We start from the raw sequence: 14,463 nt of genomic DNA, 5'->3' as shown, positions 1-14,463 counted from the left end.
CTGGGCAAGCCACTTAACCTCTTTGAGGCTCTTTCCTCATTTTCTACGTGAGCACAGTAAGACTTAAATCTGCCACACAAGGTTGTTGGTGGGATCAAAATTTGACATACTGTGAAAGTATTTTGGACTATCAAAACCATCTTCCAAATGTGTGTTATTTATCATTCTTTTATTCTTTTTAAGGGTTCCAGCAAAGAGCAATGCCTGTTTGAGAAAATGTCATGTTCCAGAAAATATTGATTCAAAAAAGACTGATGGACCATCTGAATGAATATGGAAAAAGTTTAATTTTAACAAATGCACTTGTGGTATGCAGAAATTGCTTCCAGTGACTTGCATCATTATTCTAAGCCTTAGACCTTGCTAACCCCTTCTTCACTCTCCCTGCACGCATGTACATCCCCTCAGGATCCAGCTTTTATCTCTGATAAATAAATGCATACTGAAAGGATAACAGATATAATGGGTTAACATTCTGAAAATGCAGTTGCATTTCATTTAAACCATGGTTTTATGGACACTGTGCCTGAATTCAACAGGCGGGTGCGGGGGCTATTTTTGGACAGGCAGAACTTCCAGCACCTCTTAAATCACATCACACGGCAACTGCCTGCTCCACCTACACACAGGGCGGGCCTGCATGCATAAAACAGGATGCTGGCCCAGGGTGAAACCAAAAAATTCTTTTCCCCATATGATGACTAATACTTGTCTCTGCTTTCAGAAAGGGAAAGCACCAAATACAAACCTCACGAATGCATTTTCCTTTGCTTATTCTAAAGAAGGTGGAAAAGTGTGTGTGTGTGTGTGTCTGTGTGTGTGTGTGTCTGTGTGTGTGTGTGTCTCTGTGTGTGTGTGTCTGTGTGTGTTGTTTTAATGATGGAGGAATCCTGAAATGAACCTCCACAGGAAACCCCTGACAATGTTCTGTGGATGCTTTTGCATGGGGAATTGAAACAAGTTGGCAGGAAGAAGAATTCTTTCTGCATAACTCAAAGCAGACATTTTACTGGGGGAAAAAGCAAATCAGAAATTTGCTGTCAGTCCTCAAAATCTTATTAGTTACAAAAAGTAATATATTAGCCTTTGCATTAAATCCAGATAGAGCTTATATCTTTTTTTTTCTCAATGATATTCCTAAAATGAATCTTTGAGCATGCAACAAGACTAGCTCTTCACAAAGGATGTAGGACTTGGCCGTGGTGGCCTGTGGCTCTGTGACATGTTATTAGACTCTGTTCTGGCTCCTCTGAACTCCAGGGATAAATGAAAGGATAATAACTAAAATAATTAGGTGATTCATTTGATAATGAGGATTGTCTCTAACTAAGGATTGCCTGATGAATGAGTAAGCCCAGATAGAATCTGCCTTTCCATATGAGTTCTTGATAAAGGCTCATACGGACAATGATAGACTTGTCAGTGTGAGTGTTTTGTGGGTACTGGGTAGTGTGCAGGGCATCCTGCTGGCCTAGCTCACTGTTAGAGTTCTGTAGATTTCAAATGGTATGAGCACTGTGATCCAAATATGTGTGAAGTTAAAATATCAACTCTTAAAGGAAGGCGTTTATTGAACAAGTTCAGCTTTTCTGGGTAAGAGTTTGTGTAGGATTTGCTTTCTATATTTCAAACTACTAAATTTGTAATTATTTTTTAATGTATTTATTGAAGCAATAGAGAAATCATCTTTTAGTTAACTTGCAGGGTGATTTTTGGCCAATCATGTTTGTGAAAAAGAAGAGTGAATTATTTTGACATATAAATATATCTGAAATACATTCATTCAAATGAATATTGAGTGCCTATAATATGTACAGTAGCTTTTCAATATATAAATGGATTTCTATCCAATAGTCAATTCTCCCAGACCATACCCATGTTTACTCTGATATTTCTTCTTCCTTTTCTTGCAACCAAAGATCGAGGAAGAAGAATTTCAGAAATAGAGGTCACATTCATAACATGCAGAAGCATGAAAATTGTTACCATATTTCAATTGCAGCTATACTTTCTGCCCGTCTAAGGAAACAAGGCCTTCTGTATCTTTGTTGCATCTTTGGCTATTTGGGTAAGTGTTCTGTCCCTCCCTCCTTCTTCTTTCCAATATACTCTGTCTGGGGACCATTACCCTTTTGGCTGGAAGTTGTGAACAATAAGTGAGGTCAGCCACAGAGCTCAATGAAGAACAGACTCAATTATAACCAGGGCTTGAATATGCAGCTTTTATATCTGGCTTCCAATGAGGTATTAAAATGTCACAAAATAATAGGAAACAAATATATTGTTGCAAAATTATTGACTACGTGCTCTTGAGGGAAGAGATCACGTTTAACTCAATCTTGTGCTTGTTACCCAACAGATAATTGAAATCCAGCAAATGTCTGCTGGGGGAGGAAAGAGTAGGAATGAGAGTCCACTGTATCATTTAGCCCAAAATTAAGAGAGAGGCTGAGAGAGGAAATGTAATAGAAAATAGGTTTCAAGGATTCTAAGGCAGTGTTTTTTCAAAAATGTTGACCTATATTTATAGTAAAAAAAATATATTTACATCATAAACCACACACATACTCACGTACTAGTTGAAACGAACCGAATTTCTCTGTGAACCACTAGGATGCCACCCACATATACAAACTATAGTAAAAAATATGGAACCAATAAAGGAAAAATGGAAAGAACTGGAATTGCTGGTACCCAGAAAAGTACTAGCAATTACTACTGAATTACTACTGTTAAAATGGCCCATTATTTACTTCTTATAGCCTTTAACAGTATTTTATTAGTAGTACTTAGTAAGTTAATTCTTCCAGACAAAGAACAATTCTACATCACTTACTATGTATCAGCACTGAGTTAGGCACATAAAGATAGAACAAATGAAAAATACACTAAAAATATCTGACTTTCTTCTTGATATCTCTTCTTAGATATCCCTCAGACATATCAGACTTGAACTATCTCACACTATACTTTCAGACTTCCCCCAAATTTAGACTTCCTTCAATTTTCTCTGTAAAAGAGGATATTTTAAATATTTGTGATCCATATATTTGACAGGAGGTCAATATCCAAAATATATAAAAGGCCCAGAAAACGCAATAGCAAGAAAACAACAATAACCAAAAAAAACTCAATTAAAAAATGGGCAAGAAAAAAATTTAAAAAAAAATGAGCAAGGGACCTGGGCTGGACAGACATTTCTCAAGACATGCAAATGGACAACAGATATATGAACAATGCTCAAAACTGCTAATTATTAGGGAAACACACATTAAAACCATAATGTGATATCATCTCATACCTGTCAGATAAGTTTTTTTCAAAAAGATGAAAGATAGCAAGTGTCAGCCAGGACGTGGAGGAAAGGAACCCTTGAATGCTATTGGCTGGAATATAAGTTACAACAGCCATTACGAAAAACACTATGGAGGGTCCTCCAAAAACTAAAAATGGAATTACCATATAATCCAGCAATCTCACTTCTGCGTATTTACACAAAATATTTGAAATCAACTTGTTAAAAAGATGTCTGCACTTCCATGTTCATTGTAGTATTATTCACAATAGCCAAGGTATGGAATCAATCTAAGTGTTCATCCACAGATAAATAGATAAATATATAGTATATAGATTCAAGGGAATACTATTCAGCCTTAAAAAAAGAAGGAAACTTTGTCATTTACGATGGAATCACAGAACATTATGCTAAATGAAATAAGTTGGGCACATAAAGACAAATATTGCATGCACTCACTTATATGTGAAATATAAAACAAACTCATAGGAGCAGAAAGTAGAATGGTGGTTACAGAGACTGGGGGGGAGAGGAGGAATGGAAAGATGATGGTTGCTATGGTTTGAATGTCTCCTCCAAAACTCATGCTGAAACTTAATCCCCAGTGTGGCAGTATGATAGGTGGGACCTTTAAGAGGTGATCGAATAGGGCTTTGCATTCATGAATTAACGGGTTAATAGATTAATAAGTCATCACAGAAGGGGAACTTATAGCTTTATAAAAAGAGGAGGAAGGGCCTGAGCTGGCACATTAACACATTCGCCCCCTTGCCATGTAATTCCCTGTGCCACCTCAGGACTCTGCCTGGAGTCCTCACCAGCAAGAAGGCTCCCACCAGACGCGGCCCCTTGACCTGAGACCTCTCAGCCTCCTTAACTATAAAAAATAAATTCCTTTTCTTTGTAAATTACCCAATTTCAAGTATTCTGTTATAAGCAATAGAAAACAGACTAAGGCAATGGTCGAAAGGTAGAAAATTTCAGTTTAAAAGGAAAAACACATTTTTTTTTCTTTTTTTGAATTCTATTGCACAGTGTAGTAAGTATAGTTAACAGAGAATTGTGCATTTCAAAATTGCTAAGAGTAAACTTCCAATGTTTTCACCACAAAAAAAATGTTAAATGTTTGAGATAATGGATACGTTAACTAGCTCAATTTAATTATTTCACACTGTATTCATAAGTTATAACACCACTTTTTACCCCATAAATGTATTCAATGATAAATGTCGATTTATAATAAAAAGTAATAAAATTGTAAAACATAAAAAAGAAAAGAAAGAGATCTGTATTCAGTTTCTCCAGCCAGATCTGTGGGATTCACTCCTGATAGCTTCTTCCTTACCCCTCACATCTCACAAGGGCACCAATCTGCCAAATTCTTCCTTCTAAATATTCCTTGAATCTGTGTGCTCTCCCCTCTGCCACCAGGATACACCCAGTGGCCTCCTAACTGGTATCCTCATTTCCATGTTTGCCTGCCTTCATCCTAATTGATTCTTCACTTGGCAGCCAGAAAACATTTTTTAAAAGACTTAAATTGTGTCACTCTCCTCGTTAAAAGCCTTAATGGCTCTCTATTTTCCTACGAAGCAAAGCTGCAAAATCCTTCCCAACAAGGACTCACCAGCCCACGCATACATGGCCTCTTCGGGCTTCTCTCTCCCACTCTCAGTGCTAAAGGCACCCGGGCCTTCTTCATTCCTGCCTTAGGTTTTTTGCACCCTCTGCCTGAATGTTTCCCTTGCTCTTCTTTCCCTTCCACTCAACTCCACTCTGACTACTGATTTTCCTCAGTAATTCTCTCTAATTTTAAAGCAATTAACCTAATTCAAAATTGTGCATATATTTGTTTGCTTGTTTAATTTTTGCTTAATGCCTGTCTCCCCCATTCAAATGTAAATTATATGAGGCCAGGGAGTTACAACTATTTTGTTCACCAAGATCAATCCAATCATAGATATGGTATATAACAGACCTTTTAATATGCATGGAATGCATGAAAATGAAACATTTCCTAAACCTTGGCCATTGAATATCATTTGATGATTTAGCCAAAGCGATGTACCACCTGTACTAAACACCTAATCATTTTCTCTAAGCTGACTGTAAATCAAGTTTAAAAAAAATAATGTAGCTCTATCCCAAGCACAGTGTTGGGGAACTTGTAGGTTAGTAGTCTAATCTTATTTTTTAATGCACATTGAAATAAATGCATATGTAATAAAACAAAAATTTGTATCCATTATATACAATTTTCTTGTGGGAAATAAATGAACAAGAACTTTTTAATGAATGAGAATTGCCTTCTGCTGGGTGTAAAGCAAGCTCTGCACTATTAGGAAAACTGACACCGATTCCATTGGTGACTGAACAAATCATTTAAGTTTCTGGGTTTCCATTCATTTGCATTATGGAGACTAATTTTAGCTGTTCTGCCCAGTTCACATGAAGATTTTCTTTTCTTTTCTTTTTTCTCTTAGCACACAGAAAATGATTCAGTTCCAATGCATCTTTTTTTCTTTTTTTATTTTAGCCACATGAAGATTTAATAAGTGGTTGTGAAAATCATCTTTTTACATAAATATGAGATTTTATTTTTAAAATCAATTATTTTAGAAATGATTAATACTGCTATTTGTTTCTTAGGATGTTCAGTCATATTGACCCCTTACATGACATAACAAAGAAGAAGAATGTTTATTAGTCTCCATTACGGCCATGAGGACTTGTATAATGGGACAGTGCAAATACCCTTTGGCCACTGATTTACCTTCTTTTCTTTCCTTACTTGCTTAAGTAGATGTCTGCTTATCTTTCCGGAATCACATTCCACTTAGAGAAAAACCTCCTTGTAATGTGCACACCCCATGTTCATAGCAGAGCTCAGAGGTGGAAGCAACCCATGTGTCCACCAGTAGATAAACGGGCAAGATAAATGTGGTATATACACACAACGGAATATTACTCAGTTTAATTAAGAAGGAAGTTCTGACACATTGCCATGAATGAACCTTGAAGACATTATGCTAAGCTGGTCACAAGAAGACAAATACTGTATGATTCCATTTACATGTGGTATCCATGTCAAATTCATAGAAACAGAAAATAGGACAGTGGTTATTGGGGCTGGGGTGCAGGAGAAATTGCAAATTATCAATTAATGGATATAGAGTTTCAATTTTGCAAGATGAAAAGGTTGTGAACATTGGTTGCACAACAAAGTGAATATATTGAACACTACTGAATTATACACTTAAGACATGGTTACAATGGCAATTATATATTACATATTTTTACCACAATAAAAAAAAAATGTAAAACCTGCCCAGAAATGTGTTTCTAGTATTTTCATGTTCTGATGACGAATATTGCTGAGAATAGAAATTTCGAAAATAATAGTAACAATAATAGCTAAGCTTTATGGACACTCAACTCTATGCCAGGTAGTATTTTATATTCATTATCCCATGTAATCATTACGACAGCTTTATAAGGTAGACACTGTCATTTGCGAGGATTTTACAAAGGGAAAGCAGAGGTACAGCAGGGTTACATAACTTGTGCAAGATTACGCAGCTAGTAAGCAATGGAACCAGGACACGATCGCAAGCAGTCTGGTTTGGTCCTGCACTTTTAACCACTAGGTATGCGGCTCACCAAGCCAGTGATAGGTACTCTGGAGATGAATTTAGCTCTCACTAATTAGTTTTAATTAGTGAGATTTTAGAAAGGTCCCTTCACACTTTTATCTCTGTTTGATATGTATTAACTTCCCTCTTATTTTCCATCTTTCCTTGTTTCATCCTCTAAAGAAAAGACACAGTCACTTAACCATATAAATCTTAACAGTAAGAATGAAAAACCCCTGTTGACCCAAACATTCGGGCAAAAGCCACTCATCGAAATGGCTTAAAAACTCGAACTGAAATTATTCGGCCTCTTGATCATTTGCAGATATATGTTCATTGTTTTTGCCTGAGTAGAAGGAAAACTAATAAACATATAATAGAACTACTGAGAGATTTAAAGCTTAATTCTAATTAACTAGCAGTAGCTTATATTTAAGACATGTTAAACCACAGCAGCCACTTTCAGAATTTAAACTATTTATTCTCAGCTTTAGTGAGATGCAAGTAGAAAAAACACGTTTCTGAGCCAACAAGTTACCTAACCAGTCTGATTTCAATTTCATCATTCGTAAGTATCTGAAAGGTTGTTAAGAAGGTTGGGTTAGCCAGCTGCAGTGGTTTACATCTGTAATCCCAGTACTTAGGCTGGCAGGGGTGGGAGGATAGCTTGAGCTCGAGGAGTTCGAGACTTACATGGGCAACATAGAGAGACCCTGTTCCCACCCCCCCTCAAAAAAAAAGAATATTAGGTTAGTTAATATATATGAAGTACCTAGCACACAAGACTTGGAATACATGTGTTCAGTAAGTGGTAATTTTTATTATCACTGTATGTAATTGTTGATTTTTCACATTAAATACAGAAATAGAATGATACAGTCCTCCTGATTCCTTCCTCAGTACCCCTCCAATACTGGTGCCTGTAGAGTGTAGGGTGTTAAGAGGCTTTCAGAAACCACCCCAGCCCAGACCCTTAGGAGAAGCTGTGATGACTTCTCTCCATTAGCTGAACCTCACTTTATTCTTATGGTTGGCCCTCCACTGATTTCTGTGTCCTGGAATTCTTGATGAGATTCCTGCCTTGCCCACTGCCTGCAGGTCCTAGCTAGCAACCCAGTCCTTGCGTGGTGTGGGCTTCCTGCTGCTGGATCCTGGGCTCCGTTGCCTCACCACCACAACCCCCTCTGTCCACCTCCCCTCTCCTGGACTCTGTTTGCCACATGGGTTTGGCCAGCTGCCTGTGTCCCAGGGTGGAAGAGAGCTGGGGCATGATTTGGATTGTTTTCGAATGCCTTTACTTGAGTTCTGCTTTTCTTTGAAAATAGAACTCCCCGTTTCTGATCTGGGAGGCAAACATATTCACACCCTGGGAGTCCATTCCTAAAGCAATGGAGCCCTGACCTTCTGCCCCTCAGACCCTAGCCCAAACTTGACTTTCTCTGCTGGGCTGCTCTGGGGCCCTCCAGAAGTGTGGAGGCCCAGGGCTCTTAACACATCTGACTGCTCTCTTCCCCATCTTGACAAAAGTCATTCATTTGCAACTTTTCAGAGCCCTTTATAACTGTTCCTAGCACTGCTCTTTCTCCTCTTCTTTCCTTCTTCGGGTTAGAAATGGCTCCAAAACCCCGGATTTTGGCGCAAGAACTCCTGGATTGTTTTTAATAGTCCCAGCGTAGCACTTCTTTGTTACAGCTTGATAGTCCTACATTTTGTTCCAAGTCTCATTATTTTACATTTATAAATATCAGGTTGTATTAATTGGTTCCAGCTTTAAAAATGTTCCATCAGGGGTTATTTCTGCTATTTTGATAGTGGTTTCTAAACGTGGAGTGCCAAGGCCCTGATGTGGGCCACGTTCCGTAGGCATCCCTGAAGGACTGATGTGGAACGGAAAGATCCGCAGATTCTGAGTCTCGCTGTATTCTTTGAAGACTGTACTGGCCATAATAGCTTCAAAGAATTTCAACAAGTTCCTAAGACATGACCTTCCCTTTCTGAAAATCACGTTGGCCAGGCTTGCCTTAATCAAGCTGTGCTTTTCTAAGCATCCTTTTACTTGATCTCCTGCAGCAGTTTTTAATACTTTCCCTACAAGTGAAGTTAAACTAACTGGCCTGTAATTTCCTGGTGTGTCCCTAAGCTCTATGAAATAACGGCATTAGGTTGGCTAGCTTCCAATTCTTCCAGAATTTTTTTGTTTTGTTTTAAAACGCAGGATTGAAAAGGCCAGAGAATGCTTCCTGTCTCCCTTTTCCTTCGTTTCTTCCATGACATACTGCTCTCTCTGTTCCCAATAGAGCTGCCATTTTAATAACTTCAAAACTTTTCAATGTTTTCACATATTATTTGTACCTATCTCTGAAGCATGAGTTTTCCATTTTTCATTTTGACAAGGGCCACCCCCAAAATAAAGGCTTACAATTCTATTGAATTGACTATTAATTCAAGGCACTGTTTAAAAAATGAGTTTCATATCAGGAATCTGGAAAACAGTAGCAAACTAGATAATAATTAAGCCTGTGTCCTTACTTGTGAATCATTAATAAATACATGTTGGAAAAGACCTGAGAAAAATGTCTATACATCCAGAAAATAAAAGTCAAAAAATGGAACTATTACATCTGGGCTTACTAATCTGATGCACTAGCATAATGTCTTAAAAGTATGGTGAAATGAATTAGATCTGAAGACCTAATTTGCATCCTACATTTTATTAAACTGCATTTGGTCCATTATTTTCAAATCTAATATCAGAAAAATCTTTCCACATTTGATGGTCTCCCAGTTGCAACAGAAAGGCCCATGGAAATATTTTAAGATATATTTGTTGAAAAGAAAAGTTATTTTAAAAATCATTTTCTTAAAAATATGAGAACTTCTTTTACTGATAGGAGTAAAGAAGGAAATTAATAATTATTTCCATTGATACAATTGTACCATATCACAAAATGTTTAGGATAATTCAAGTTCGTTGTTGTATAGAAACTTGGAAAATTGTTTTGAAATCGATGAGCCATCAACTAGAGCATAAAAACCTTTATTCTTTATAGACAATTTTTGTTTCAGTAAGCTTTTCATTTTCCTTTTTTATTTTGTGGTGTCCTAATGAGTCTTTTATAAATAAGTCACAGGCACATACATCACAGCCCATTTGTGTGGATGAAGGCTCCTTTCCAGGTAGGTAGGTATGGTGAACACCATCATGAAATGAAAGGAAACATGAAGAGGAATTTAAAAACTTTTAGAATGGTTGGTTCTGCTTTTGGATTAATTGGTAAGTCAACCCCTATCAACTGGTAGCTTTTTCTTTCTGATTTATCAAAGTGATAATGTCAAATGTAAAATTTGCACATTTATCCTATAAAGTTCACTTACTGTGTATCAGATTTAGTCATAAGTGGGAGAATCTTTGCATTTATGGTACACATAGAACTCTCTCACTGAGAACATTTCAGTTGGTTTTGAATGACCACTGATATTTTCCTTTTTAATTTTGGTCAGGACTGAGTATACCTACAAATACACAGGTCAGATTTTCCATGTGAGCTATAAAGCATACATACACAGAAAATTATCTGTGCATAGCTAGCAAGTACATTTAAGTTCAGGCATCAATCTAAAGCAGTGTTTGAAATGTTTCCTTATAGATTTCCATCTTTAGGATTTTAAAGTTTCAACTAAAATATGTGCAAGATTCATCTTTCCCATTGAGTATATATTATACCATATAACTTCAAATTTAGTACACATTCATTCAGTCTTCTCCCAGTCCGATGGCTTTGCTTGAGCTATTCCCTTTTCTTAGAATGCCCTCTTACATACTTGAATGTCAAGATCTACCCATCCATGCAAGGGTAGACAGCTTTGAGACTGAAAGATTACCAGGAGACTGAGAGTGAAAGATTACTCGGTTGGTGATAAAGTAGAAAAACTTGGTGCTATAGGTTTATCTTAGGTTAAATCCAAATTCTTTTTTTTTTTAGTCCATAGTGGTACTATTTTGATGATATTTTCTTTTTTTTTAAATTTATTTTATTGCATTTTAGGTTTTGGGGTACATGCGAAGAACATGCAAGATTGTTGCATAGGCACACACGTGGCAGTGTGATCTGCTGCCTTCCTCCCCATCACCCACATCTAGCACTTCTCCTCATGCTCTCTCTCCCCAGCTCCCCATCCCCCACCGTCCCTCCCCTGTTTCCCCCCAACAGACCCCAGTGTGTAGTGCTCCCCTCCCTGTGTCCACGTGTTCTCATTGTTCAACACTCGCATATGAGTGAGAACATGCAGTGTTTGATTTTCCCCTTTCTACCTTCTCTATGCCTCCATTTCCCCATTCATACAATGGGGATTTTATATTTCCTTTTAGAATTGTGATGTGGGCTAATTGATGTAATACACGTAACAGATCAAAATTATAAGGTCCTTTCCTTTCCTTTCAAATGCCAACGTTTCCACAAAAATGTCTCTGGTTCTCACCCCTCCCTGCCAACTACCCCAGCTAATGATAATCTCACCTTCCTTTGAATTCTTATATGCTTTACCTGTCCCTCAAGAACTTCACTGACTATTCTCTGCATTGTGTTATTCGTTGACTCAGCAACTATTTATTGAATGCCTTCCATGTGCCCGGCTTATGTCTACGTATATTTTGTTTTTTTGTTTTCCCTCTAGCTGGCCCTTAAGCTTCTTGAGGTTAGAGTCTTTACAATATTAATATTCCTTCCTCTCTTTTCATTGACTAGTAGTGCCTGGCACTAGGGCTTGAACAAGAATATATTTGTTAATAATTAGTAAAACTGGCTACTATATAATGCAGGCAATAAGTGTATATTTATTTTCAAATGTGTCCATATCCTCATATAAGATTACATGTGGAAAGTGGGGCTTATATGCCAGTGCATGGGATCATCCTCATCCTCATTATTAAATAATAAATAATAATTTATATTAAGTAATAATAAATATTAAATAACAATAATGAGGATGATGATGATAATAAAGTAATAGCCAACATTCCTGGGAATATAAACAAAGAAGAATATTCTGTTCTTATTCCCACATGAGTTCTTGGAGTAGTTTCTACTAGAGCAAAACACGGTTTCCAAAAAGAGAACGTGAATGAACAAATGAGCTGCAGCTGCATCTCTGTGAAATCACATTAGCACAAATCTAAGCCGTTTTTCAAAGAACTATGGTTTATAAATAAAGACTCTCACATATACGATGCCATGGCTAGATGAAATTCTAAGGTTTCAGGGGGAATTACACAATTTCAAAATGAGGCTGTGTGTACACAACACCAAGCCATCCAAATGAAAACTTGAGCAAATCACTTAGGAATGTGGTCTTTGCTAGCCCAGACACTGCTAGTCATTATTGGAAATATGTCATGTGGTTCTGACACTATTTTACTACTCATGGATGAAGTGCACTATAGTGAAGTCTCACTTTAATTTGCTGCTTCTAATCAACCACAGGCTAGGAAACCAGAAAGCCAAATTGGTTAAGATTGTGTTTAAAATAAGAATAACTAGGCTCTGATTTAAGGCTTACAAGAGTGCCCTACAAGCAGAAGTAAATATAGGTGTTTACGTGCATGGCTGTTATATTTTGAGTTCCTTATCTCTTAATTTGAGGTTTCTAAGAATCTGCCACGTAACGTAAGCAATTTGTTAGATTGTCTCTTCTCCCGCAGCGCAGTTTCCTTTGAGAAATGGGATGTAGTAAGACTTTCGCTCCCCAGGCGCTTACCTCTGTCAAGTGTCCTAGTTGCTATAGACCACGCCAGATTCTAAACAGAAATAGATTCATGAGCACACTTTCTACATGGCTCAAACGTCCAGAAGTCCCAAGAGACTTTCTGGGCCTCTTCCATGCCTACCACTCACAACTACTTTGCAGCTCTGCAGGCGTTGCCAGTGACTTTTCAAATCACTTGGGATGAGTGCTTGAACAGGTCCCAAGCGTGAAGGGACTGAGATGGAAAATATGCCCGTCTTCTCCAGATGTGCAACCTGTCCTTGGCTGATGCCGATCAGGAGTCTGAATTTGTTTTATGGTCTTTATCATTTTTCCTTCAGCGACTGGCATTAATGAATGTCTGGTGCACCTCAAGTCCAGTCTCCATGGCACTCCACCTACCTTCTCTTTTCTTCTGGAACCATTCAGAAGACGGCATGTGAGCGAGTGTGGGAGGCTTATTGTCCAAATGCTCCACTGGAAGAATGTGGTGGAGCCAGATGTGAAATGGACCTCCCCGAGTGAAGAATATGCAACCAAGAGTCGCAGCACATATTGGAGAGGGATGGCTTTCTAACTTAACTCTCCGTTTGTAATTTTGTGCTATCCCACATCCAAGTCAGAATGCCTGCCCGGACTAAACATCAAAACTGGCCTGCTATCATTTCTGATTTTTACTGAGTATCTGTGAAGAAGAAAGGATCTTTTGTGGGGTTAATTGATCCCAGGCCTGAGAATTGGATATGGATTTCTGTGGCCACTTCAGAAGAAAAATTCCAGTATTTTAAATCCAGGTATCACATAATGTTTCAACTGCAGCACACACACATTCAGAACATTATGAAAAAGAGACAAAATATATTATTTCACTGCAAAAGCACAGATAAGTTTGCCAGGATGGTGAGCACGGTGTAGCAAGAGTTAATGCTATAAAATTCACAGTACTGTCTATTGTGAATAAATCCAGTGAAACTTGTTCAGATAGTACTCGAGCAATACTAAATAGACCATATGTAATCACCCAAGACCTGAGACACATAAAAACTTTATTAGTCATCACTGAAATAAAGTGCAAACAAGTTCGTCTTAGAAAGATCCAAAACTCTTTATGTTTGAGGTCGGCTGCACCATAAAACAGTGCCTTGCAAATTTTAAGTGATATTCTAATTAATCACTGGATTTTTATAGTTTCTTGAAAGCTGTGAGTTAGATATTAACAAGGCAGGGTGAGAGGAAATCCCCTCATACGGAGAATGAGTCCTACGTCCTTTGCACAAGCCCACTGGGTCAGCCTAGCTAGACTTTATACTAAGCAGCTGCTGGAAATGGAACAGACCATGAATCCAAAGAGTATCATTATTTTCCTATTGATTAAAGTGGGATGTAAAACGTGCACCAAGTTCACAAACTGATGGAAAATCATTCCAGCTGTGCCTCTGTCTGATACAAGAAACACTTTCTGGCACATTTTTACATTGTTTCTTTGTTAAAACTAAGACTTCATGATATGCTGATAATATGACTCTCCTTAATACTATCACATACTCAGCAATTATCGTGAGAAAGTATGACCCAAACTTCAGGTGTATATAAGTTTCTGATTTATATTTTTCAATTATTTCAATTAGATGCAGCAATGGTATAAACCATCTAGGACAATTTTATTTGTAAAGGGAAATTTTGTTTAAAAAAAGGGAGGCAGATTTTTTCGTGTTCACCATCAGGAACAAATATCTCTAATAAGGAGCAGGCATTTATTTTCAAAGAATGAATTAAATTTAAAAATGGCTATCA

The 14,463-nt window shown here is 37.5% G+C and overlaps 1 protein-coding gene across 1 annotated transcript in view; it reads right to left on the bottom strand.

The window, feature by feature from the left end:
- SPAG17 (sperm associated antigen 17) overlaps positions 1 to 14,463 on the bottom strand; it is a 246,270-nt gene that overhangs the window by 195,807 nt on the left and 36,000 nt on the right. The window lies entirely within an intron of this gene.

The sequence above is a fragment of the Cebus imitator genome, unplaced genomic scaffold (assembly GCF_001604975.1).
Source record: "Cebus imitator isolate Cc_AM_T3 unplaced genomic scaffold, Cebus_imitator-1.0 Scaffold32, whole genome shotgun sequence".
Taxonomy (NCBI): domain Eukaryota; kingdom Metazoa; phylum Chordata; class Mammalia; order Primates; family Cebidae; genus Cebus; species Cebus imitator.
The sequence above is the reverse complement of the archived record's forward strand: the minus strand, read 5'-3'. Positions and strand labels throughout refer to the sequence as shown.